Source organism: Lepidochelys kempii, chromosome 25 (genome assembly GCF_965140265.1).
Source record: "Lepidochelys kempii isolate rLepKem1 chromosome 25, rLepKem1.hap2, whole genome shotgun sequence".
NCBI classification, from domain to species: Eukaryota; Metazoa; Chordata; order Testudines; family Cheloniidae; genus Lepidochelys; species Lepidochelys kempii.
Window position 1 is genome coordinate 3,340,208 of NC_133280.1, and position 24,348 is coordinate 3,364,555.

The following is a 24,348-nucleotide window of genomic DNA, read 5'->3' on the forward strand; positions in this document are numbered from 1 at the left end:
ACCCTGACTCAGAAGAGCAAGGAATGGATCTTCCTGCTGTATAATTTTCTTGGCTGTCTGTACCGCTCTCAGCCTTCTCATTTGCTTGTGGGTAATGTGGGCTGCTAGTAATATGATCAAAATCATATTTTGTTTGGAATGATTTAAATTCTGTTGGAGTGAATTGTGGTTGGTTGTCCATCACTAATTGTTCTGGAATATTGCAATGAGCAAAAGTGTACTTCAGATTCTCAACAGCACTGCAGCATGTTATATCTTTTAAGTACATTAATTCTATATATCAGGAAAAATAGCCCATGGTGACCAGGTAATGATGTCCTCTGAATTCGCATAAATCTACAGCTAGTCTCTCCCAAGATTTGTCCAGAAGAGGTGTTGTTATTAAAGGTTCTTTGTGTTGTGCTGGTCTGTTGGTTCTGAAATGTATCTCTATTCTTTATATCCTTGCTGATGCCCTTCTGCCACACTGACTGGCCTGTTCACGGCATTTAGTTAATCCTTGATGTCCTTCGTGGTTGAGGTTTAGGATTTCTCCTCTCATTTTGTTTGGAATTACGATGCAGTTACCTTTAATCACAAGTCCCTTTGACTTGCTTAATTGTCCATGCACTGCAAAGTAGTCTCTTGTCACTTCTTTAGTGTCCTGTAGATACTCGTGCCAGCCGCCCCAATGGAACAAAACTTCCTCAACTTGCATGACTGTCGAGGTTGCTTTTTGCAGCTGGAGTAGTCTCTTTTCTGACACTAGTTTGCATATGTCCACAGCATCAATGTGCACCTTTATCTCATCTTTGAGTTCACAGTAGTTGAATGTGATACAGGGCTCTGTGACAGCATGTCTACTACTGCCAGATTTCCCCAGGAACATATTTAGCAATTGAATTAAATTGAATTAACCTTAGCAATAGATATTAGCATCCCAACAATGCTTAATCCCAACAATGACAGGTTTCAGAGTTACAGCCATGTTAGTCTGTATTCGCAAAAAGAAAAGGAGTACTTGTGGCACCTTAGAGACTAACCAATTTATTTGAGCATAAGCTTTCGTGAGCTACAGCTCACTTCATTGGATGCATACTGTGGAAAATACAGAAGATGTTTTTATACACACAAACCATGAAAAAATGGGTGTTTACCACTACAAAAGGTTTTCTCTCCCCCCACCCCACTCTCCTGCTGGTAATAGCTTATCTAAAGTGATCACTCTCCTTACAATGTGTATGATAATCAAGGTGGGCCATTTCCAGCACAAATCCAGGGTTTAACAAGAACGTCTGAGGAGGGGTGGGGGGGGGTAGGAAAAAACAAGAGGAAATAGGTTACCTTGCATAATGACTTAGCCACTCCCAGTCTCTATTCAAGCCTAAGTTAATTGTATCCAATTTGCAAATGAATTCCAATTCAACAGTCTCTCGCTGGAGTCTGGTTTTGAAGTTTTTTTGTTGTAATATCGCAACTTTCATGTCTGTAATTGCATGACCAGAGAGATTGAAGTGTTCTCCGACTGGTTTATGAATGTTATAATTCTTGATATCTGATTTGTGTCCATTTATTCTTTTACGTAGAGACTGTCCAGTTTGACCAATGTACATGGCAGAGGGGCATTGCTGGCACATGATGGCATATATCACATTGGTGGATATGCAGGTGAACGAGCCTCTGATAGTGTGGCTTCTACCTACATGCCTCCAGCTTTCACCCTGACCACACCACAAGATTCATTGTCTACAGCCAAGCTCTGCGATACAACTGCATTTGCTCCAACCCCTCAGACAGAGACAAACACCTACAAGATCTCTGTCAAGCATTCTTACAACTACAATACCCACCTGCGGAAGTGAAGAAACAGATTGACAGAGCCAGAAGAGTTCCCAGAAGTCACCTACTACAGGACAGGCCTAACAAAGAAAATAATAGAACGCCACTAGCCATCACCTTCAGCCCCCAACTAAAACCCTTCCAACGCATTATTAAGGATCTACCACCTATCCTGAAGGATGACCCAACACTCTCACAAATCTTGGGAGACAGGCCAGTCCTTGTCTACAGACAGCCCCCCAACCTGAAGCAAATACTCACCAGCCACCACACAACAGAACCACTAACCCAGGAACCTATCCTTGCAACAAAGCCCGTTGCCAACTGTGCCCACATATCTATTCAGGGGACACCATCACAGGGCCTAATAACATCAGCCACACTATCAGAGGCTCCCCCCCTCCTCAGACGTTCTTGTTAAACCCTGGATTTGTGCTGGAAATGGCCCACCTTGATTATCATACACATTGTAAGGAGAGTGATCACTTTAGATAAGCTATTACCAGCAGGAGAGTGGGGTGGGGGGGGGGAGAGAAAACCTTTTGTAGTGGTAAACCCCCCTTTTTTCATGCTTTGTGTGTATAAAAAGATCTTCTGTACTTTCCACAGTATGCATCCGATGAAGTGAGCTGTAGCTCACGAAAGCTTATGCTCAAATAAATTGGTTAGTCTCTAAGGTGCCACAAGTAATCCCAACAGTGTCTTTTCTGATGATGAGGGCTATAGGCGCTTTATTGCTGTTATCAGTGTAAACGAATCCAGTCCACGCAGAGATCTGTAAAAGTTCTCACAGGCCCACAGGCTTGCCAGGCATGCCTTTCAATCTGCGCATATCGTTTTCCTGCTGCTGGGAGAGTGTGAGAGGAAAATGCAACTGGTTCTCCTCCCAGCCCTGTTGTTATGACAGTGCACCGCCTAGGCCAGAGCTGCTTGCATCCACGCTGACCACTGTGGCTTTGTTCATATTGTAGTACTTGAGAATTGGAGCTGTTGTGATACATTTATTTTATTGTTTGAAGGCAGTTTCTTGGTTTGGCCCCGTAGCCAACGTGTTGGACTTTAATAGTTCATTTTGTGGTTTTGTCACTGTAGAAAGCTCTTGTAGGTATCGACCAAAGTAATTTACCATCCCCAGTATGCGTCTCAGTTCTGGTGCATTAGCTGGTGCATTCAGTTCCTGAATTGCTTTTACTTTCTCAGGGCTAGGACTGATTCCATCTTTGTTTATTGTCTGTCCCAAACCCTCAATTTGGGGAAGGCAGAAAAAACATTTTTTCTTGTTTAGCTTCAGTGCAGGCTGATTTATTAGGCTTAGGACTTTGCTGAGGGTTTTGGTGTGTTCTTCCTTTGAAGGCCCATATATCAGAATATCATCCATGAAAACTGCAACTCCACTTGTGTTCTTTGACAGTTCTGCCATCATTCTTTGGAAAATTTCAGGTGCACTGATAATCTCAAAAGGTAATCTATGAAAGCAAAATCTCCCAAAAGTACTCAGTTTAGCACTTTCTTTGGCTAAAGGAATTTGCCAGTATTTGCTCAACGCATCCAGTTTGGAGAATACTGTAGCTCCTTTCACTTTGGGGAGGAAGTTGTCCAGTGTTGGGAGGATAGATTTTTCTCTCACAACTGCTTCATTAAGTCTTTTAAGATCCACACAGATTCATATTTTTCCATTTTTCTTTATAACTGGTACTGATGGGGAACACTATGTTGTTGGCTTTTCTTGATTATGGCAATCTGCTCTGGTTTCTTTAACTCAGTTTCCACATTATGAAGTAAGGGGATAGTCAACCTGTGGAAATCTGCTCTTTTATAAGCTGAGGTATAAAGTATGCATCAAACGTTGCCAGAACCCCTTTTATAGTCAAATTTGTGACTGTCTTCAGTGAAGTCAAAGGATTTAAAGAAATCCTCTGCTTGTATCCCCATAGCATAAATTACAGAAGATACTGGAATATCTCCAGTTTCTTTGTTTGCAATTTGAAATCTTGCAAAATACACTTCCAGGCTGTCCATTGTAAGGTTTGTCAAAACTGAAGTTCTCTGGGGTGTTGAAGAGCGGTATGCTGATGAGATCCTCCAATCTTTGTAGCTTTGTTCCGCCTGACACCACTTCATGTCCCTGTACCAGATATGGACTGCTTACATACATACCTATTCGCTTCATCTGGTGTGTATTGCTTATATACACCACATATCTAAGATCCTTTAATGCTCTACCAGGTATGGCTGAGGTTAGCTTAAGTAATGTATTTCACAAGGCGCCAGCTAGTGGCTGACCATATAATATAGTTTAGGGTTCCATTACAGAGCTAGTGATCCGTTCTTTCATTGAGATTTCCTCTTCCTAGCAGCTTTATCTGCTCCGTTTATCTGTAGATATCAAACTTCCCAGAGATATTTAAAGACCGCGTGGCAATGGCAGAGCTGGCCCCCTCCTGGAGAGACTCCAAAGTGCATTGGCAGCAGAGCCGTACAGAAAACATATATTCTAAGGAATGCAGGAGCATCCAGAAGACAGGGAGATTTACAGTTCCTGGAACAACCCTTGCTCTCCAAGTCAGCTGCTAGCAGCAGCTAGCAGGGCATGTTTTAGACTTTTATATCACTCAGAAGATTGAATTAAAGAATGAGTGTGTCCAGATTTGCTGACGGCAGAAAATCAGATGAAAGAGCAAATAACTCAGCCCTTATTGGTCAGCTTCAGCAGGATTGTGACATATTTACAGACTGGCCTGCTAAGTGAGAGATGGTATTTAATTAACCTAAATGCGAAAGGTTGCTTGTCAGGGGAAATGGCACTGTTTAAAAATAGGTGATGGCTGTGTCCCCAGGTCAAGCTGAGAAATCTGCCTCTCTGGGATGCAGAGAGCCTTGATGTGAGAGCAGATCCAAGGAAATGCAGGGAGTAGAACCAGCTTACAGTTAGGATCCTTCGGGTGTCAGCATGGCTAGTTATGAGGTGAGCTGGGGATCTGCTTGCCCCCCTAACCCTGATGTCCCGATCAGTGCGCTCGAGCTGCAGGATATGCAGCCCTATATATTCAAGAGGGCCCCTGTGTAAGAGACCCTTCGCTAGGTGATCCTGTGAGACCATCTCCATCACATTATTTAGCTAGACCTGCATTTCTGACACCATCCCTTATCAGGTAAGGGCCGTGCTAAGGAAAAAATGAGTGAGAGAAAGGAGAGATGTTATTAGTAGCTAGGACCATGGATGTGATGCACCAGCTCGTTGGTACCAGCATGTCCCATTTAACTATAGAAGTAGGAGGTTGGAAAGAAGGCTATTGAGCAGGGCCACTGTGGCCATTGGGTGGGGGTGGGTGGGTGCTTAACCCCATTAGTTATGTGATGGTGCTCCAGGGACCAAGACAGCAGCAGAAGGAACAGAGTCCCATGACTGGCCAAGTCTGCAACTGAAGAGAAAGTAGCAAATTGGTAAAATCAAACAGTTATGCCATCCCTTGGACTTTCTGGGGTCCCAGACTGCAAGCCCATACAACCATAGTCCAGGTGTGATGGATAAGTGCTTGGCAGCTGCTCTGTGTAAGTACTAGTGATTTACAACAGTTCACTATAATCTCAGGGCATACTTGGAATGGCCTCCTGTGACATTATCTGATTAAAATATGACCATGTAAATCATTGTTGCTACCACTGTTATATAATTGCAACGAATCTTATACAAAGTGTGACACATGGCTAAAAAGGGTTGAGCAGCTTGCAGGCTAATTGACCCAGATTCAACATTTAGGAACATATTGGTAGATAATGTTTGTGTTTTTGGGTGTTTACATATTTATTGTTAGAAGTTGACAATGTGATTAAACAGTCCCTGTCTATATTGTATTCTGTTAATTAAGAGATCTAAAGGAAATATTAACATTTAAATGAACTGTAAATGCAGTGATATCACTGTATTCATCTCTCTTTGAAATGTTTGGCAAATCACCTGAAGATGGTGGAAAACAGGCACTTGCCTTTTGTTAATCTGTGTAGCTAATTACCGGCAATGCTTAGGAAATAGGTCTACTTCAAAGTTTCCATGATTGCCTATTGTTTGCCTAAGGCCTCCAACTTTTCAAGAGAAGGCCTGGAACTGTATAAAACCCCCTTGGATCTGGATCTTTTTATCTTTGACAGAATAGAAGGAGGCTAGTCTGTCAAAGAAGCTTATTGGGACATCTCTGAGGATGAGATTTACCTGCATTTAGTTTCCAACTGTATTAGGCTTAGATTTGCATGTTTTATTTTATTTTGTTTGGTAACTTACTTTGTTCTGTCTGCTATTACTTGGAACCACTTAAATCCTTCTTTTTGTATTTAATAAAATCACTTTTTACTTATTAATTAACCCAGAGTAAGTATTAATACGTGTGGGGGGGAGGGCAAACAGCTGTGCATATCCCTCTGTTAGTGTTATAGAGGGCGAACAATTTATGAGTTTACAGATTTATGCACGCACAGATTTATTTGGGGTTTGGACCCCATTGGGAGACAGTAGCACTTCTTAAGCTGTTTTCAGTTAAGCCTGCAGCTTGTGGGGGACATGGTTCAGACTTTGATCTGTTTGCAGCGGGCAAGCATGTCTGGCTCAAACAAGGCAAGATACTGAAGTCCCAAAATGGCAGAGAAAATGGGCTCAGAGGTAGTCTAGGCACATCAGGTGGCAGTCCCAAAGGGGTTTCTGTGATCCAACCCGTCACACACACCTGCTCCTAGGCCTCAGAGCCCGAGCTGCACCATTTACACAGCTATTTATACAGCTATTTTAGTGCACTACTGTGAGCTCTGCAAGCCCCAGTCTGGCGACCCGCACTGGGGGCTCACTACCATGGGATGTGCAGACACACCCACAAAGAGAAACTCACTACCCAGTAGTGGAGAGGCCCCAAAGCCTCCAACCCCCCTGTAGGTCTCCCGTCCCACCTTTCTGTGCTGATGCCAATGGGCTGGTGGGCTGCACGGCCCCCCGGCAGCCCATCGCCATCACTCAAATGTCAAAACAAATATTTCAAGCCTGTAAGTTGTGAAATCACCCTCTGTACGGGACCCAGGGCAGCAGCATCTTCCAGAGCCTGAAACAGCCAGGAAGTGTGGCTGGCTAGCCTGGGACAGAGATGGTCCCAGCCATGTGGGGTGGTACAGCCCAGCTCTCTCCACAGCCACAGAGAGAGCAGCGGCCTCTGATTCCAGCCTTCACAGGAACAGTGGCTGTTGGGCAGTGAGCAGCGGGAGGGGACTAGGGCCTGGGCGGAGTGGATTCCAGGGGCGAGATGCCTGTCTTTGTGGGGAATGTGGGGTTTGAGTGGGTGATGAAGAGGCAGATCAGAGTAGGTGATGGAGGAGGTGCTGTTACCCGGGGTTTTCAGAACCCCCTACAGGGGTAACTTAACTATTTCACTGCAAGGGTGTGTCAGAAATAAATCAATAGGAACACATCAATTCTGTCTGATCAAGGATTAAATGCAAATAAGCATGCTTTTATCTAACACTGCAGTTTATTCGATTTATGCACACACAGACATAAGCAATAGGTTTAGAACGTCCCAGATTTTTACCTAACATCTGGTCCACCAAGGCCAGTTGCTCACCCGCAGGGGAGAAAGGGTGTCGGGAAAAACATCTCTCAAGATGGCTTCAGAGGACTGCTCTGAAGTACACTGAATCAGCTGATCTTTTATAACTAATTTCTACAAAACAGATAGGTCATAATGACCCCGCCTGGATCATCACTTTTCTAACTTTCAATAAACTTCTAATATCAGAGGTGTCTAGATTCAAGGTTTTCCAACCCCCAAGGTTTTCAGTCTCAGTTGTTTACTTGTCTGTCCCCTTCTCCCATTCTGATTAGCAGAAACTGCCAGATAGTTTTGACTTTGTTTCTTTGACTTTGATTCTAAAGCCTGATCTAAAAGCCTGTTTTTCAAATTAACCCTTACCTATGCAGTGTTCTATTTCATTAATTCATGGCGGCTGAATGCACATAATATGGTTGGAATTAGCTTGATCACATTCTGGGGTATACACACCCCTCAAATCCACAGCAACAGTGCCCGGACAGGCATCAAGGAAAGCCCTTGCTCCATGCGCATTATCCTGAAGAAAGGATTGGGATGGAAGAGCCTTGAGGGGAGGGAAGAGTACCGAGCTGCTGAGCCAGGGCACTTGGCAGATCTGTTTGTGCAACAGAGGTGTGGGGTGGCACTGGGATGGCAGCACAGAGCAGGAGGGGACTAGGGCATTTTGAGCAGGAAAAGCATTCCCAGGGCTCTAAACCAGGGCTGGGTCCAAGTGTGATGAGCTGCGACCGTACAAAACACAGCCAGTCCCACGAGACCAGGGGAGATCATGGCTGCTGCCCCCACTGTTACCTCAGAGGCCGGTTATGAAATCCCTTCACTGACAGCAAAGGCATCGTGGCCTTTCTCTGACGGGGAGTTTATTAAAATAGCTCCTGGTAAAGTACCAGCTTTATCTGGCCGACCGGCAGCTCAAGGCTACTGGACTGAAATGTCTGTTCTTCGTCCCAGTGACACGGGAATCAATTGACTGCACATCCACCTCTTAAATGCTGACTTTTCTTCATGGAATAACAACAGATGGTGAAGTATATGTGGAATTTGAGAGCCTGAAGTCAATTCAAGGCCAAGCAAAGGGTCAAGGCTGCTTCTGGTGGCTACTGGAAGATGTGCAATTGCTGGATGTGGATTATCTGAGCTCCTCAGCATCATGACATCTAGGTCCCTCCAATGGCGCAGCTAAGAATGGCTGATGTCACCTCCTCTCCCAGCTGGCAGACAATCAAACATACGAGTGGAACTAGAGTGTCCTCATGTCCTAACTGGCATCTGCTCTGCGGGAGCATTCTTAGTATCCAACCCACACGCCCCCAGGGTGTGGAACAGGTTTCCAAGGAGGCAACTTGCCCCTACATTACCCCAGAGACCTGTAGGTTACTGGATTCCCCCAAACAATCATACATCAGCACATTCCTGGGCTGCTCATTACTGAAGGAACATCTGGTTGTCGGGCATCAGCTGATGTGTCACCAGAGAACATGGAGACAAGATGACAGGCCCTTGAAGCACGAAATTGAGGGTGTCCAGGTTTAAAGGGGCCATTCAGGATACAGGGTTCTCTTCCCACACTATCCCTTCTTCATCGTGCCTCCTCTTTGGGTATCTCTTGAATGAGATTGTGGAACGGGGGTGGATTTTGGGTCCGCCCCCACAGCCACAGTCACCACATCCCATCTTGCTGGGTGCCCTGAAGGATCTGGTCCAATCTAGCGGAATCAATGCACTCGGGAGGGATTTCTTCCTTCTACACTACCTGCTGCAGCAAGGCCTTGTTTCTTGATGAAATCTGGGAACCGTTGGCAGGGGAGAAACAATAATACTGGTTTTTGCTGCTGTCAGTGATGCCACAGAGGCTCTCAAGAGTGAGTGAATAGTCTTGCACCATTGCAACTGGTTGGGAATCTTTCAGGGCATGGATAATTTGCACAGCAGGTCCCCACAAACTCTTGAGCACCCGTGTCCACTTTTTGGCATCAGAGCATTCCCACTCTTGGACAAAGGGTCCCTCCGTATCTCATCCTCATCCTCCCCCAAGGGTACGGGCGATACCCCTGAGAAAGAGCAGAACCTCTCATAGGGCAAACTTTCAGACATGGGCATCAATGCTACTTTCAAGGTGTCCCTCAGCGCTCTGGCCCACTCCATCAGGCTGTTGCTGCAGGAGTTGCAGCACCTCTCAATGCTGAGACTAATTCCTTTTGTGTCGCTTCTTATCCACCATCAGAGTCTGCAGTATCTGCTCTGACGGCTCCACCTTGCGTGACATGGGTGCACCAGCAGAGGGCTGTTCTGGCCCCAGGATTTTCCAAGGGTACCTCCCACTTTCACCTCTTTGGGACCTTAACAATGTCTGCTTCCTTGGAGACTGTACATAGCGCTCCCATAGAATCATAGAATATCAGGGTTGGAAGGGATCTCAGGAGGTCATCTAGTCCAACCCCCTGCTCAAAGAAGGACCAATCCCCAACTAAATCATCCCAGCCAGGGCTTTGTCAAGCCTGACCTTAAAAATATCTAAGGAAGGAGATTCTACCACCTCCCTAGGTAACGCATTCCAGTGTTTCACCACCCTCCTAGTGAGAAAGTTTTTTCTAATATCCAACCTAAACCTCCCCCACTGCAACTTGAGACCATTACTCCTTGTTCTGTCATCAGCTACCACTGAGAACAGTCTAGATCCATCCTCTTTGGAACCCTCTTTCAGGAAGTTGAAAGCAGCTATCAAATCCCCCCTCATTCTTCTCTTCTGCAGACTAAACAATCCCAGTTCCCTCAGACTCTCCTCATAACTCATGTGTTCCAGTCCCCTAATCATTTTTGTTGCCCTCCGCTGGACTCTTTCCAATTTTTCCACATCCTTCTTGTAGTGTGGGGCCCAAAACTGGACACAGTACTCCAGATGAGGCCTCACCAGTGTCGAATAGAGGGGAACGATCACGTTCCTTGATCTGCTGGCAATGCTCCTACATATACATCCCAAAATGCCATTGACCTTCTTTGCACCAAGGGCACACTGTTGACTCATATCCAGCTTCTCGTCCACTGTCACCCCTAGGTCCTTTTCTGAAGAACTGCTGCCGAGCCATTCGGTCCCTAGTCTGTAGCGGTGCATGGGATTCTTCCGTCCTAAGTGCAGGACTCTGCACTTGTCCTTGTTGAACCTCATCAGATTTCTTTTGACCCAATCCTCTCATTTGTCTAGGTCCCTCTGTATCCTATCCCTACCCTCCAGCGTATCTACCACTCCTCCCAGTTTAGTGTCATCTGCAAACTTGCTGAGGGTGCAGTCCACACCATTCTCCAGATCACTTATGAAGATATTGAACAAAACCGGCCCCAGGACCGACCCTTGGGGTGCTCCACTTGATACCGGCTGCCAACTAGACATGGAGCCATTGATCATTACCCGTTGAGCTGACAATCTAGCCTAGTTTCTATCCACCTTATCGTCCATTCATCCAGCCCATACTTCTTTAACTTGCTGGCAAGAATACTGTGGGAGATCGTGTCAAAAGCTTTGCTAAAGTCAAGGAACAACACGTCCACTGCTTTCCCCTCATCCACAGAGCCAGTTATCTCGTCATAGAAGGCAATTAGATTAGTCAGGCATGACTTGCTCTTGGTGAATCCATGCTGACTGTTCCTGATCACTTTCCTCTCCTCTAAGTGCTTCAGAATTGATTCCTTGAGGACCTGCTCCATGATTTTTCCAGGGACTGAGGTGAGGCTGACTGGCCTGTACTTCCCCGGATCCTCCTTCTTCCCTTTTTTAAAGATGGGCACTACATTAGCCTTTTTCCAGTCGTCCGGGACTTCCCCCTATCGCCATGAGTTTTCAAAGATAATGGCCAACGGCTCTGCAATCACATCCGCCAACTTCTTTAGCACTCTCGGATGCAGCGCATCCGGCCCCATGGACTTGTGCTCGTTCAGCTTTTCTAAATAGTCCCGAACCACTTCTTTCTCCACAGAGGGCTGGTCACCTCCTCCCCATGCTGTGCTGCCCAGTGCAGTAGTCTGGGAGCTGACCTTGTTTGTGAAGACAGAGGCAAAAAAAGCATTGAGTACATTCGCTTTTTCCACATCCTCTGTCACTAGGTTGCCTCCCTCAGTCAGTAAGGGGCCCACACTTTCCTTGACTTTCTTCTTGTTGCTAACATACCTGTAGAAACCCTTCTTGTTACTCTTAACATCTCTTGCTAGCTGCAACTCCAGGTGTGATTTGGCCTTCCTGATTTCACTCCTGAATCCCTGAGCAATATTTTTATACTCTTCCCTGGTGATTTGTCCAATCTTCCACTTCTTGCAAGCTTCTTTTTTGTGTTCAAGATCAGCAAGGATTTCACTGTTAAGCCAAGCTGGTTGCCTGCCATGTTTACTATTCTTTCTACACATCGGGATGGTTTGTCCCTGTAACCTCAATAAGGATTCTTTAAAATACAGCCAGCTCTCCTGGACTCCTTTCCCCCTCATGTTATTCTCCCAGGGGATCCTGCCCATCAGTTCCCTGAGGGAGTCAAAGTCTGCTTTTCTGAAGTCCAGGGTCCATATTCTGCTGCTCTCATTTCTTCCCTGCCCCTCACTATGCAGGTGTAAATTCGAGTGTGGACCTTCAGCCTCCCCAGTATTCCCACTGCATCTAGGCTCTGCTCAATTTCACTGGGTTTCATCTCCTCCGACAACCTGCCACCAGCGCAGCCTTGGTTACTGAGATCCATGCCCCTTGGCACAGGTCTTCTAGTAATCCCTGTGACACCCTCGCACCTGTGTTCTCCCTAAGCTACGTGGTTGGGCGACCGCCCAGGAGTGATTCAAGTGCTGCACACTTGATTAGCAGAGCCCTACACATCCAGCAGCATGGGTTCAGTTGCCCCTCCCCACCCTGCTTTGCAGCCACTTTGCTCCTGCAGCTGCTCCCAGGACCCTCCTGCTGGCTATGCAGAGTGGGGGGTGGGATGTGCTGATGTCAGGGTGTCTCCCTCCCCCTGCCCCTGTACCCCATCTCCACAGAGCAGGGGAGAGAGGACGAGGGCTCAGGAGGACTTGACGAGGAGAGAGCTGCTGTGGTCTGAGGTCTGAACCAGCCCTCCGAGTAAGTGAATGAGTGTCTTAAAGAGACAGCACACAGTCTGGTGCTGTGCACTGTCTCTTTAAGGCACTTACTGAAAGCTTTCCTGCTCTGACCTAAGCCCTGTCTTCCCTCCCCGGCTATGCGGAGATGGGGTACATGGGCAGGGAGGGAGGGGGAGAAACTGTTGTGTGTGTTTGAGAGAGAGAGAGAGAGAGAGAGACAGTCTGTATGAGCTGTCTGCTGGGGAAGTCTCTGGTTCTCCCCCTCTCCCCATCCTTCTCCCTGGAACAACAAGCACTTCTTCTGCCTTAGGATGAGGTTTTAAAGGGCCGTGCTCTCCAAACCCTAAGGGGTTTAGCCACTGCCCATCCTGCTGATCCACATTGTCTTACTGTTTCCTTGTGCTCCCCAACCTGCCTGCCTGTAGCCTCCTCTCCTCTAGTCTCATACTTAGCATGGAAGCTGTTTGCAGTTGGGACTGACTTTTTGTTCTGTGTTTGTACAGCTCCTAGCACACTAGGGTCCTAGTCCGTGACTTGGGCCCTTACACGCTCCTGCAATACAAATAATATGTGATAATAACAATAACGCACAGGACAGGTTTAGACTTCAGCGAGAGCAGGACTGCTGCTGTCATTACTTATTAAAGGCATTAGATCATGGGGCCTTCCTGAGCAAGTCCCAATCCCTGCGATGAACTGCTGTCTGTTTGAGGTTTGGGCAGGGAGACCAAGGCTTTCACCACAGCTGATTCGCGAGGTGGGCTGGGAGTTAACTGATTTTGCTGGGTCCTGTTACACAAATGAAATTCCATCACAATGGTGTTTGGGGCCATTGCAATACACTCGTTCACTGGGCGTAGAGCCTCCACGGTCAGAGGATGGCTCAGGGTAGCTCTGGCAAGCAGGATTTTCCTATTGCTGGTCCCCTCATTGCTCCAGGGTCTCGGGGACCATACTGGGAGCTGAGTGCATTGCTGGGCTGTCACATCCCTTCCAGGAGTGAGGGCAGCTTCACCGGCAGGATTGGGAACTGGAAGTAGAAGAAGTGAGCAAATTCTCTCCCCTTGCCTCTGGCGGGTTTGTTGGAAGCCAGCTTTTGAAGGTTGCTATGGCATTTGTTATTGCCTTAAGATGCACTTGATGAATTTTACAGCTCAGCTGCTCCACTGCCCTCCCTCCCCCGCCCCAGGAAAAGCCCTCTCCTCTCTGCATTTCTGGCAGCTTTGTGCTGGTTTCTCTGCTCTGCTCTGCTCTGCCTGTACAGGATCCCAGCACTCACCTGCTCCCGGCTGCTTCCAGTGCAGCTCCTTTGGAGTCCGAGTCCTTCTGTTTTCTTCTTTGATGCCTCCTGTAAGCTGCTATTCCAGGAGGTTGGGGGCGGGGGAGAGCGGCAAATGTTTTGGCCCAAGGGTCACATCTGGGTATGGAAATTGTATGGTGGGTCATGAATGCTCACGAAATTGGGGGTTGGGCTGCAGGAGGGCGTGAGAGCTCCAGCTGGGGGTGTGAGCTCTGGGGTGGAGCCAGAAATGAGGGGTTCAGGGTGTAGGAGGGGGCTCTGGGCTGGAGCAGCGGGTTGGGGTGTGTGGGGAGGGGGGTCCAGCTGGGGGTGCGGGCTCTGGGGTGGGGGTTGGGATGAGGGGTTGGGGGTGCAGGAGGGTGCTCTGGAGGGATTCAGAAGGTGGGAGGGAGATCAGGGCTGGGGGTTGGGATGCAGGCTCTGGGCGGCACTTTCTTCAAGCAGCTCCTGGAAACAGTGGCATGTCCCCTCCTCCGGCTCCTACGCAGAGGCATGGCCAGGTGGCTTTCCGTGCTGCCCCATCCACAGGCACTGCCCCGGCCAATGAGAGCTGCAGGGGCAGCACTTGGGGCGGGGGCAACGTGCAGAGCTTGAGGGCCAAATTAAAACATCTGAAGGGCCCGATGTGGCCCCCGGGCTGTAGTTTGCCCATCCCTGTGCTATTCCTTCAGTACAACAGAGAGAAAACCCCAGCTCACTGGCCTCGTTCCGCAGAAAGTCACATGGGGGATGATCTGAACTCACTGGGGCCTTGCTATCGATGCCTGCAGACTGGCTACGCTGAGACAAGAACAGGACCATGTCCCTGCAGGAGTGAGTCACAGAGCTGGATAGTTTGTTATCACTAAAGCACAATCTTAGAGTCCCATGCATTTACCCAGCACTTCCAGCTGCCGCTCCCGCCCCAAGAAGCATATAGGCTAAGGAAGGAAAGATAAATCAACACCGTTTGCAACAGGCAGAGAGGGAGGAAAAGTTCGCTGGAGAGGGTCTTGAAGGAGGATGCCTCTGAGATGGGCAGTGGGCTGTACGTGCAGCGTGGGAGATATGTGGCTAGGAGTGGAAGCAGGAGATGAAGGGAGGAGGGAGGTAGAAAGCCTGGGAGGAAGGTGGGGAGCAGGAAACCCAAAAGTATTAAATGGAAATGGAAAATTTTGCATTAAAGTTTCTGTTTTCCCCAAAAACCATTTTATATATAAAAAGGTTTTGATGGAAAATTTTCACCCTTCAGAGGCAGGTTCATAGAACCATATAAGATTAGGGTTAGAGGAGACCTCAGGAGGTCATCTAGTCCATCCCCCTGCTCAAAGCAGGATCAACCCCAACTAAATCATCCCAACCAGGGATTTGTCTAGCCAGGCCTTAAAAACCTCTAAGGATGGAGATTCCACCACCTCCCTAGGTAACCCATTCCAATGCTTCACCACCCTCGTAGTGAAATAGTGTTTCCTAATATCCAACGTAGACCTCCCCCACTGCAACTTGAGACCATTGCTCCTTGTTCTGTCATCTGCCACCACTGAGAACAGCTGAGCTCCATCCTCTTTGGAACCCCCCTTCAGGTGGTTGAAGGCTGCTATCAAATCCCCCTTCACTCCTCTCTTCTGCAGACTAAATAAGCCCAGTTCCCTCAGCCTCCCCTCATAAGTCATGTGCCCCAGCCCCCTGATCATTTTCATTGTCCTCTCCTGGACTCTCTCCAATTTGTCCGCATCTTTCTGGAGGGGGCGGGGGGGACCAAAACTGGAAGCAATACTCCAGATGTGACCTCACATCTGGCGAATAGAGGGGAATAATCACTTCCCTCGATCTGCTGACAATGCTCCCACTATTGCAGCCCAATATGCTGTTAGCCTTATTGGCTACAAGGGCACACTGTTGACTCATATCCAGCTTCTCATCCGCTGTAATCCCCAGGTCCTTTTCTGCAGAACTGCTGCTTAGCCAGTCGGTCCCCAGCCTGTAGCACTGCATGGGATTCTTCTGTTCTAAATGTCGCATTAGTGTCATCTGCGAATTTGCTGAGGGTGCAATCCATCCCATCATCCAGGTCATTAATGAAGATGTTGAACAAAACTGGCCCCAGGACCGACCCTTGGGGCACTCTGCTTGATACCGGCTGCCAACTAGACATGGAGCCATTGATCACTTTGAGCCAATGATCTAGCCAGCTTTCTATCCACCTTATAGTCCATTCATCCAATCCACACTTTTTTAACTTGCTGGCAAGAATACTGTAGGAGACCGTATCAAAAGCTTTGCTAAAGTCAAGATATATCATGTCCACCGCTTTCCCCATATCCACAGAGCCAGTTATCTCATCATAGAAGGCAATCAGGTTGGTCAGGCATGACTTGCCTTTGGTGAATCCATGTTGACTGTTCCTGATCACCTTCCCCTCCTCCAAGTGCTTCAAAATGCATAGGTTGTTGCATTATTGGATCTACTGAACCATTCTGGGTCCACAGTCTCAGACCCTCCTCCTAGAGAGCTGGAAGTTTGCATCATTAGCACTAAAGGACGATCCTATAGCATGCCTCCATTTCATGACATCCAGTTCGACAAAGCTATTTAATTACCACATCTTTTGTCCATGAGCCTGGAACAGACAGCAGATTATTATACATGGCCCTGATTGTATGAACTCTTAACTTTACAAAGATTGTGCATCCATGGAAACCCTAATAAATTTGAGAGTTACCCTCACTGTTAAAGAGTGAAAATCAGATCTAAACACACATGAATCATCCAGCTGGGATGCCCTGCATCCGAGGTGTCATAGGGCATGCCTGCCCCATAGCACTCCCTGCCTCAATTCCCTCTCACTAGGGTTCTCTGTCTCTCCTGGGGATTCATGTGGCTTAGTCCCCTGGCTGGGTCACTCTGAGTGGGCAACAAAAGTCCAAACAAACCATGGAGACATCTGATTATGGCACAGGCAGGGCTGATTGAACAGGGCTGGCTAACCCCTGGCCTCCCAGCCCTTTACGGGTCACTGTGTTATGTTAGACTCATAGACTTTAAGGTCAGAAGGGACCACCAGGATCATCTAGTCTGACCTCCTGCACCTTGCAGGCCACGGAACCTCGCCTGTTCACTCCTATAATAGACTGAAGTTAGGATATTCAAGGAATTAGCAAAGCACCATACTGACGGTTGGGTTTGTAAGATCATGGACAGCAGTGGAGGGCCAGGGAGATTGGAAAAAAGTAAATGTAGCATCCGTTTTCAAACAAAAGTGATTTCTGCAATTCCATGTGCCTAAGTCTAACGTTTGTTCCTAGCAAAATTGCTGCCTATCTAGAGGGTAATGGAAGCCTAAGCAGAAGGCAATGCAGGTTTACAGGGACACATCTTGCCAGAAGGATTGATTGCTTTTTTTAAAATAGCTTTAAAAAATCTGTGGATGAGGTGGATGCAGCAGATGTGATATATTTAGATTTGAGTAAAGCATTCGATACTTCATCTCCCAAATACCTAACTGAGAAATGAATTCAAATGGGAACATTGCGGATTCTCCACTTGGTGAAGGAGCGTGAAGAAAAGGTAATGATGACAAACAGAGCAGAGAGGTGCGGGAGGTGTCTGGTGGGTGCCGCAGGGGAGGGGTTGAGAGCTGTTCTTATTTAACAGGCTCTTATGTTGTATTCATGACTGTGATATCTGGGCAGCATGCTCCAGGAGGGTCAGAATGACCACGCTAATGAAACCCACCAATGAACCCAGCTCTAACCTACAACTGGGGCGAGTCACAAACACACACCCAGAGAAATAACACAGAGGAGCCACCTGTGAATGACCTTGGAAAAATGCCGTCAGTACAACTGGGGAGCATCAATTGCAGCACAAGGGTGAGAGTGGGCAGCAGATGAGACTGGATACGAACTTGGTGCTTGAAATGAGAAGATGAGACAGTTCAAGTGTCACAACCCAGTGCCTAGACACTACGGTGACGTGTGCTGTAGAAATGTGATTGATTGATGTCATCATGGCATAGCTTTCACAGAGCACCTAGCTGTCTCAGATCATCCATGCACCTCAAATGTGTAGCGCCCCTTTCCACCTGCTGACCTCTTTTAATGCCAACCTCCTGATGGACTTTGATGGACAGGCCTGGGTTCCTCTGGATCCCGACTCCAGCTCTGCAGGGCTTAACTTCCTGATTTTCTTCCCATAGGAATTGATTTGGCGGTTTCTTCGCCCCCCTTGGTCCTTCCCCTGGCAGGGTCACCAGGGCAGCTTGGAAGGAAAATTCTAATCACAGGGCAACCCACACTTACTTGCAAGATGGCTGGAGACTTCCAAGAAATGACAAACACACATAATGTTTGCAAGAGTAATGATATTATACAGGAAGTAACTATAACAGAACAGGGTAAAACACTACTGCTAGGGTTGCTAGTACGCACACTGTTAATACCCATGAATTTCCCTAGTCACATGACCTGATAGAGAAAGAGTAAAATGCAGTGTCCCATTGCTACACGTACTTTGTAGGGGCCGTTGATCACAGGCGCCGACTTTCTAGTGTGCCAGGGGTGCTTGACCACCAGCTCTGCCCCAGGCCCTGCCCCCACTCCATAGAATCATAGAATCATAGAATATCAGGGTTGGAAGGGACCTCAGGAGGTCATCTAGTCCAACCCCCTGCTCAAAGCAGGACCAATCCCCAATTAAATCGCCCCAGCCAGGGCTTTGTCAAGCCTGACCTTAAAAACTTCTAAGGAAGGAGATTCCACCACCTCCCTAGGTAACGCATTCCAGTGTTTCACCACCCTCCTAGTGAAAAAGTTTTTCCTAATATCCAACCTAAACCTCCCCCACTGCAACTTGAGACCATTTGTTCTGTAATCTGCTACCACTGAGAACAGTCTAGATCCATCCTCTTTGGAACCCCCTTTCAGGTAGTTAAAGCAGATATCAAATCCCCCCTCATTCTTCTCTTCCGCAGACTAAACATCCCCAGTTCCCTCAGCCTCTCCTCATAAGTCATGTATGTTCCTGTCCCCTAAACATTTTTGTTGCCCTCCGCTGGACTCTTTCAAATTTTTCCACATCCTTCTTGTAGTGTGGGGCCCAAAACTGGACACAGTACTCCAGATGAGGCCTCACCAATGTCGAATAGAGGGGAACGATCACGTCCCTCGATCTGCTGGCAATGCCCCTACTTATTCAGCCCAAAATGCCATTGGCCTTCTTGGCAACAAGGGCACACTGTTGACTGATATCCAACTTCTCGTCCACTGTAACCCCTAGCTCCTTTTCTGCAGAACTGCTGCCGAGCCATTCGGTCCCTAGTCTGTAGCGGTGCATGGGATTCTTCCATCCTAAGTGCAGGACTCTGCACTTGTCCTTGTTGAACCTCATCAGATTTCTTTTGGCCCAATCCTCCAATTTGTCTAGGGCCCTATGTATCCTATCCCTACCCTCCAGCATATCTACCACTCCTCCCAGTTTAGTGTCATCTGCAAACTTGCTGAGGGTGCAATCCACACCATCCTCCACATCATTTATGAAGATATTGAACAAAACCGGCCCCAGGACTGACCCTTGGGGCGCTCCACTTGATACCGGCTGCCAACTAGACATGGAGCCATTGATCACTACCCGTTGAGCTCGACAATCTAGCCAGCTTTCTATCCACCTTATAGTCTATTCATCCAGCCCATACTTCTTTAACTTGCTGGCAAGAATACTGTGGGAGACCGTGTCAAAAGCTTTGCTAAAGTCAAGGAACAACATGTCCACTGCTTTCCCCTCATCCACAGAGTCAGTTATCTCGTCATAGAAGGCAATTAGATTAGTCAGGCATGACTTGCCCTTGGTGAATCCATGCTGACTGTTCCTGATCACTTTCCTCTCCTCTAAGTGCTTCAGAATTGATTCCTTGAGGACTTGCTCCATGATTTTTCCAGGGACTGAGGTGAGGCTGACTGGCCTGTACTTCCCCGGATCCTCCTTCTTCCCTTTTTTAAAGATGGGCACTACATTAGCCTTTTTCCAGTCATCTAGGACCTCCCCCGATTGCCATGAGTTTTCAAAGATAATGGCCAATGGCTCTGCAATCACATCCGCCAACTCCTTTAGCACTCTCGGATGCAACGCATCCGGCCCCATGGACTTGTGCTTGTCCAGCTTTTCTAAATAGTCCTGAACCACTTCTTTCTCCACAGAGGGCTGGTCACCTCCTCCCCATGCTTTGCTCCCCAGTGCAGTAGTCTGGGAGCTGACCTTGTTCGTGAAGACAGGCAAAAAAAGCATTGAGTACATTTGCTTTTTCCACATCCTCTGTCACGAGGTTGCTTCCCTCAGTCAGTAAGGGGCCCACACTCTCCTTGACTTTCTTCTTGTTGCTAACATACCTGAGGAAACCCTTCTTGTTACTCTTAACATCTCTTGCTAGCTGCAACTCCAGGTGTGATTTGGCCTTCCTGATTTCACTCCTGCAAGCCCGAGCAATATCTTTATACTCTTCCCTGGTCATCTGTCTAATCTTCCACTTCTTGTAAGCTTCTTTTTTGTATTTAAGAGCAGCAAGGATTTCACTGTTAAGCCAAGCTGGTTGCCTGCCATGTTTACTATTCTTTCTACACATCGGGATGGTTTGTCCCTGTAACCTCAATAAGGATTCTTTAAAATACAGCCAGCTCTCCTGGACTCCTTTCCCCCTCATGTTATTCTCCCAGGGGATCTTGCCCATCAGTTCCCTGAGGGAGTCAAAGTCTGCTTTTCTGAAGTCCAGGGTCTGTATTCTGCTGCTCTCCTTTCTTCCTTGTGTCAGGATCCTGAACTCGACCATCTCATGGTCACCGCCTCCCAGGTTCCCATCCACTTTAGCTTCCCCTACTAATTCTTCCCGGTTTGTGAGCAGCAGGTCAAGAAGAGCTCTGCCCCAGTTGGTTCCTCCAGCACTTGCACCAGGAAATTGTCCCCTACATTTTCCCAAAACTTCCTGCATTGTCTGTGCACCGCTGTATTGCTCTCCCAGCAGATATCAGGGTGATTGAAGTCTCCCGTGAGAACCAGGGCCTGCGATCTAGTAACTTCTGCGAGTTGCCGGAAGAAAGCCTCCACCCTTTCCCCCAAATCCCCACCCCTGCCCTGCCTCTTCCTGCCCCCTCCTCTGAGCACGCCATGTCCTCACTCCTCCCCCCTGCCCCCAGAGCCTCCTGCCTGCCACAAAACAACTGATTGCGGCGGGTGGGGAGGCATGGGGAGGGAGAGGGAGGCGCTGATCGGCGGGGCCCGCCGGTGGGTGGGAGGTGATGGGGGAGGAAGGGGAGGCTGAGAAGGGGGCTACCATTTTTCCCCGGTGAGTGCCCTAGCCCTAGAGCACCCATGGAGTCGGTGCTTATACCCTTGATGACCTATGTCAGTGACCTCGTCTGTAGCTGTAACCCATGTGCCCAGCGGGGAGATATCTCTTTAAGAGACCCATGGGCAGGAGTGCAAGTGGGGTAGTACCCTCCAGTCTGCAGTACCGGCAAGAGATATTTAGTGGGTACGGGTACCAGAAAGACTTGGGTCTAGCCTGCCCCCCACCAGAGGGGGTGGGGCTGTGCTCTGCTCCTTAAAGGAGCAGAACAGGGCTAGGGAGGACATTCATTCTTTAAATGGATTTAACAGCACAATGCATATGCTAACAAACTGAAACAAAGGCTTTGTTTCAGTTTGTTACCATGTGTATTGTGCTGTTTGGTCAGGAGTCCTTGAGAAGGCGGGGGGGGGGGGGGGGGCTGAGGGAAGGTGTTTAAACAGTGGTTTTGATTCTGTTTCTCCCCATTTGTTTCAATTATCCATGACATCCATACTGCATACATCGAGTCCAGATCATGAGAGGACTGCCTCTGCTTGCACTGACCAGAGTGTGTTTGGATTCTGATGTCAGCCCAGTTCTGCAGCCTGACAGGAATCAGGTGTTGTCCCCAGTGTACCTCGAATTCTTCCTTGCAGCCAAACTTGTCTAACATGCATTTTGTTAACTGGAACTGGAGCAGAAAAACAAAGAAGCTTCTGGAAGTGGGTATAGCAGTTGTGGGTCTGCTCCAGTAGGTTCCCTGTTGCTGGGGTCAGACACCCTGAGGGCGAGCGATCAGGGCAGCTGCTTTACAGGGGGCCATGTGCCTTGTGTGAGTTGTGGGAAGCTGAACCCAGGAGCAGGAAGCAGGTTGTTGTCCCTAAGTCTGAAGCATTTTGCAGCAGGTTAGTGTTATTGTGAACCCTCTAACAGGGAAGCCTGGGCAATGCTAATTATAGCCAGGGGGAATTTGGAGGGGAAAATAATTTCTATTTTAATTGTATGCGTTGAATGTTGTTTGGTTTTAGCCAAACTGTTCTAGTTACATTGTCTGAACTCGTCCGACTCACCAACTTTTCTTTAAATGTACTAATGGGGACGGAGTCATTTACATGTTGCTAGTCTCAGGTTTGTATCTTCTTGTAACAGGGTTTTCTTTAAATCTAGACACTTAACTGAGTGGTTGGTTAATCAGTCAGCTGACTGGCTAGCAGTGATTTCAGCAGGGGAAGAGTCAGCCTGGATTCCAACTGAAATTCCTACAAGCAAGTGGAGGGAAGATGTTGGTGATCAGAGACTCAGGTGAACTCAACTGAAACTTTTGGGAACTTTCAGTTTCTTCTCACTGTGTTTCTGTGGGGACTGAAGTGTTCAGATTTAAATTTGTTTTCTTTATTTATGTTTATGTATAAGTGAATATACTGGATTATAAAATAGTCATGTTATGCTGTAAAATTAGATGATTATTTTTATCATAAGATTTTTATAAAGTTGTTTAATTAAATTCATTTCTTTAGCTCCTTTTGGGACCTGAACGTGGGGAGGTTGACTCTGTGCAATCCTTGCTGAAAATCCTGAGAGACTGAACTCTGGGTCTCCAGCTACTTTTCTGTGGGAGTTGGGATTTTTTAGGCCCAGGAGGGACCTAGAACTCTAGCCACCCAATGGTTACATAGCAGCAAGGCAGCTTGGCTGATGGGGTTCAGCACAGCCCCCAGAATTCACATGTGGGATGGGTGTGCTGCGGCTGCTCCTGCTGGCATTGCCGCCGGTGGCCTTTCCTCTCGCTGTCCGGCTCACAGGCACTGCCCCCATCTCTCTGACGTGTGTCACCCCCAAAGAGCAAAGCACTCAGCGCTGGCCCAGCAAGGAGCCCGGTGGCCACTCAGATTGGCAGAGGTCCTGCGGGTTTTTCACCTTCCTCTGCAGCGTGGGGCGCGGGTCACTTGCTGGAGGAGTCTCTGCACCTTGAAGTCTTTAAACCACGAGTTGAGGACTTCAGTAGCTCAGTCATCGGTTGGGGGTTGTTACAGGAGCGGGTGGGTGAGATTCCGTGGCCTGCGTTGTGCAGGAGGTCAGACTAGACGATCATAATGGTCCCTTCTGACCTTAAAGTCTATGATTCTATGGTGCTCACCAGCCAAGGTGACTGCTGCTGCCTGCATGAACCATCCGACTTATCCACTGAATGGGTGATCCTTCAGGAGCTGGAACAGCAGCTCTGCAGAGGCTCTTATCTAAGGGTCTGTGCTTGGTGTTCATTACATTAGCCAAAGGGCCAGTCCAGACTGTCCAGAAGACCCTCCATCACATGTCCTCTGCCAACTAGCTGCTCTTCCTCATGGCTTGATAATGAGACCATTCAGGTGCTGGGGAGGGCTGCAGTCACCGAAAGGGCCCATTAGCCGGGAAGATCCTGTTTGAGTGGTAGCCTGAAAACAACTCCTGAATCAGGACATTATTTTTTGCATCAGTCACTGCACGTTCTGGTGCCTCTGGAAGGAGCGAAGTACAAGGGGCAAGGCGTGGGTCTGTCCAGTTCAGTGATGGGGGATGGATGCTTTTCCCTTATGTCATATTGCCTTACGGGAATTGTAGGTGAAGCTCTGTTCTCTTCTATGGGCTGGGTTTCCTGGAGAACTACATCTCCCATAATACAAAATGGATTTTCCTCAGATGAGCGGTGTGGTGCATCATAGCAGTCGGATGATTACGGATGTATAATGGGAGATATAGTCCATTGAGGGAGCCTGGCTAATCCGATAAAATGGAAGCATCAGGCTCCGAACTACACTTCTCACAAGGCAAGGCACATAAGAAAATGCAGTTGAATACTGAAGTGACTCAAGATCCCGTTTCTAGTGGTGCGCGATTGATGTAGGGATAGTAGCTGTGGTTTGCAGAGAGCAGTTACATCTGCAGGATTAATGGTGCCCAGAGTCTGAATTGCCCTGTTCCATGCAGGAGTTAGCACTGCACCCCTTCCATGGTCTGCAGCCTCCTGGGCTGTCAATATCACTCCAAGGGAGTAAGCAAGAGCACCCATGGGCCCACGTGTCTGGAGTGGCTCTCCTGTCTCAGTCCTATGCCCTCAGCACCATCCAGTCGTTATAAACCCAGACCCACACAATGCCCTGCCTTCCGTAAATGTTCAATGGGTCTGGGACAGGTGATGAGAATCAGGAGCAAACAGCAAAGTAACACCCAGCCAAAAGCCCAGCTGACTCTCGGTGAGGTGAGGTGTGCAGCCTCCAAACACAGCCTCTTCAGGA

The 24,348-nt window shown here is 48.0% G+C and overlaps 1 long non-coding RNA gene across 1 annotated transcript in view; it reads left to right on the plus strand.

The window, feature by feature from the left end:
- The window catches only part of LOC140903164 (uncharacterized), a 39,274-nt gene extending 16,694 nt beyond the window's left edge, over positions 1–22,580 (plus strand). Inside the window, exon 2 of the long non-coding RNA XR_012156172.1 lies at positions 22,244–22,580. This is a non-coding gene — a long non-coding RNA (uncharacterized lncRNA). The remainder of the gene's footprint in view (positions 1–22,243) is intronic.
- The last annotated feature ends 1,768 nt before the right edge of the window (positions 22,581–24,348 follow it).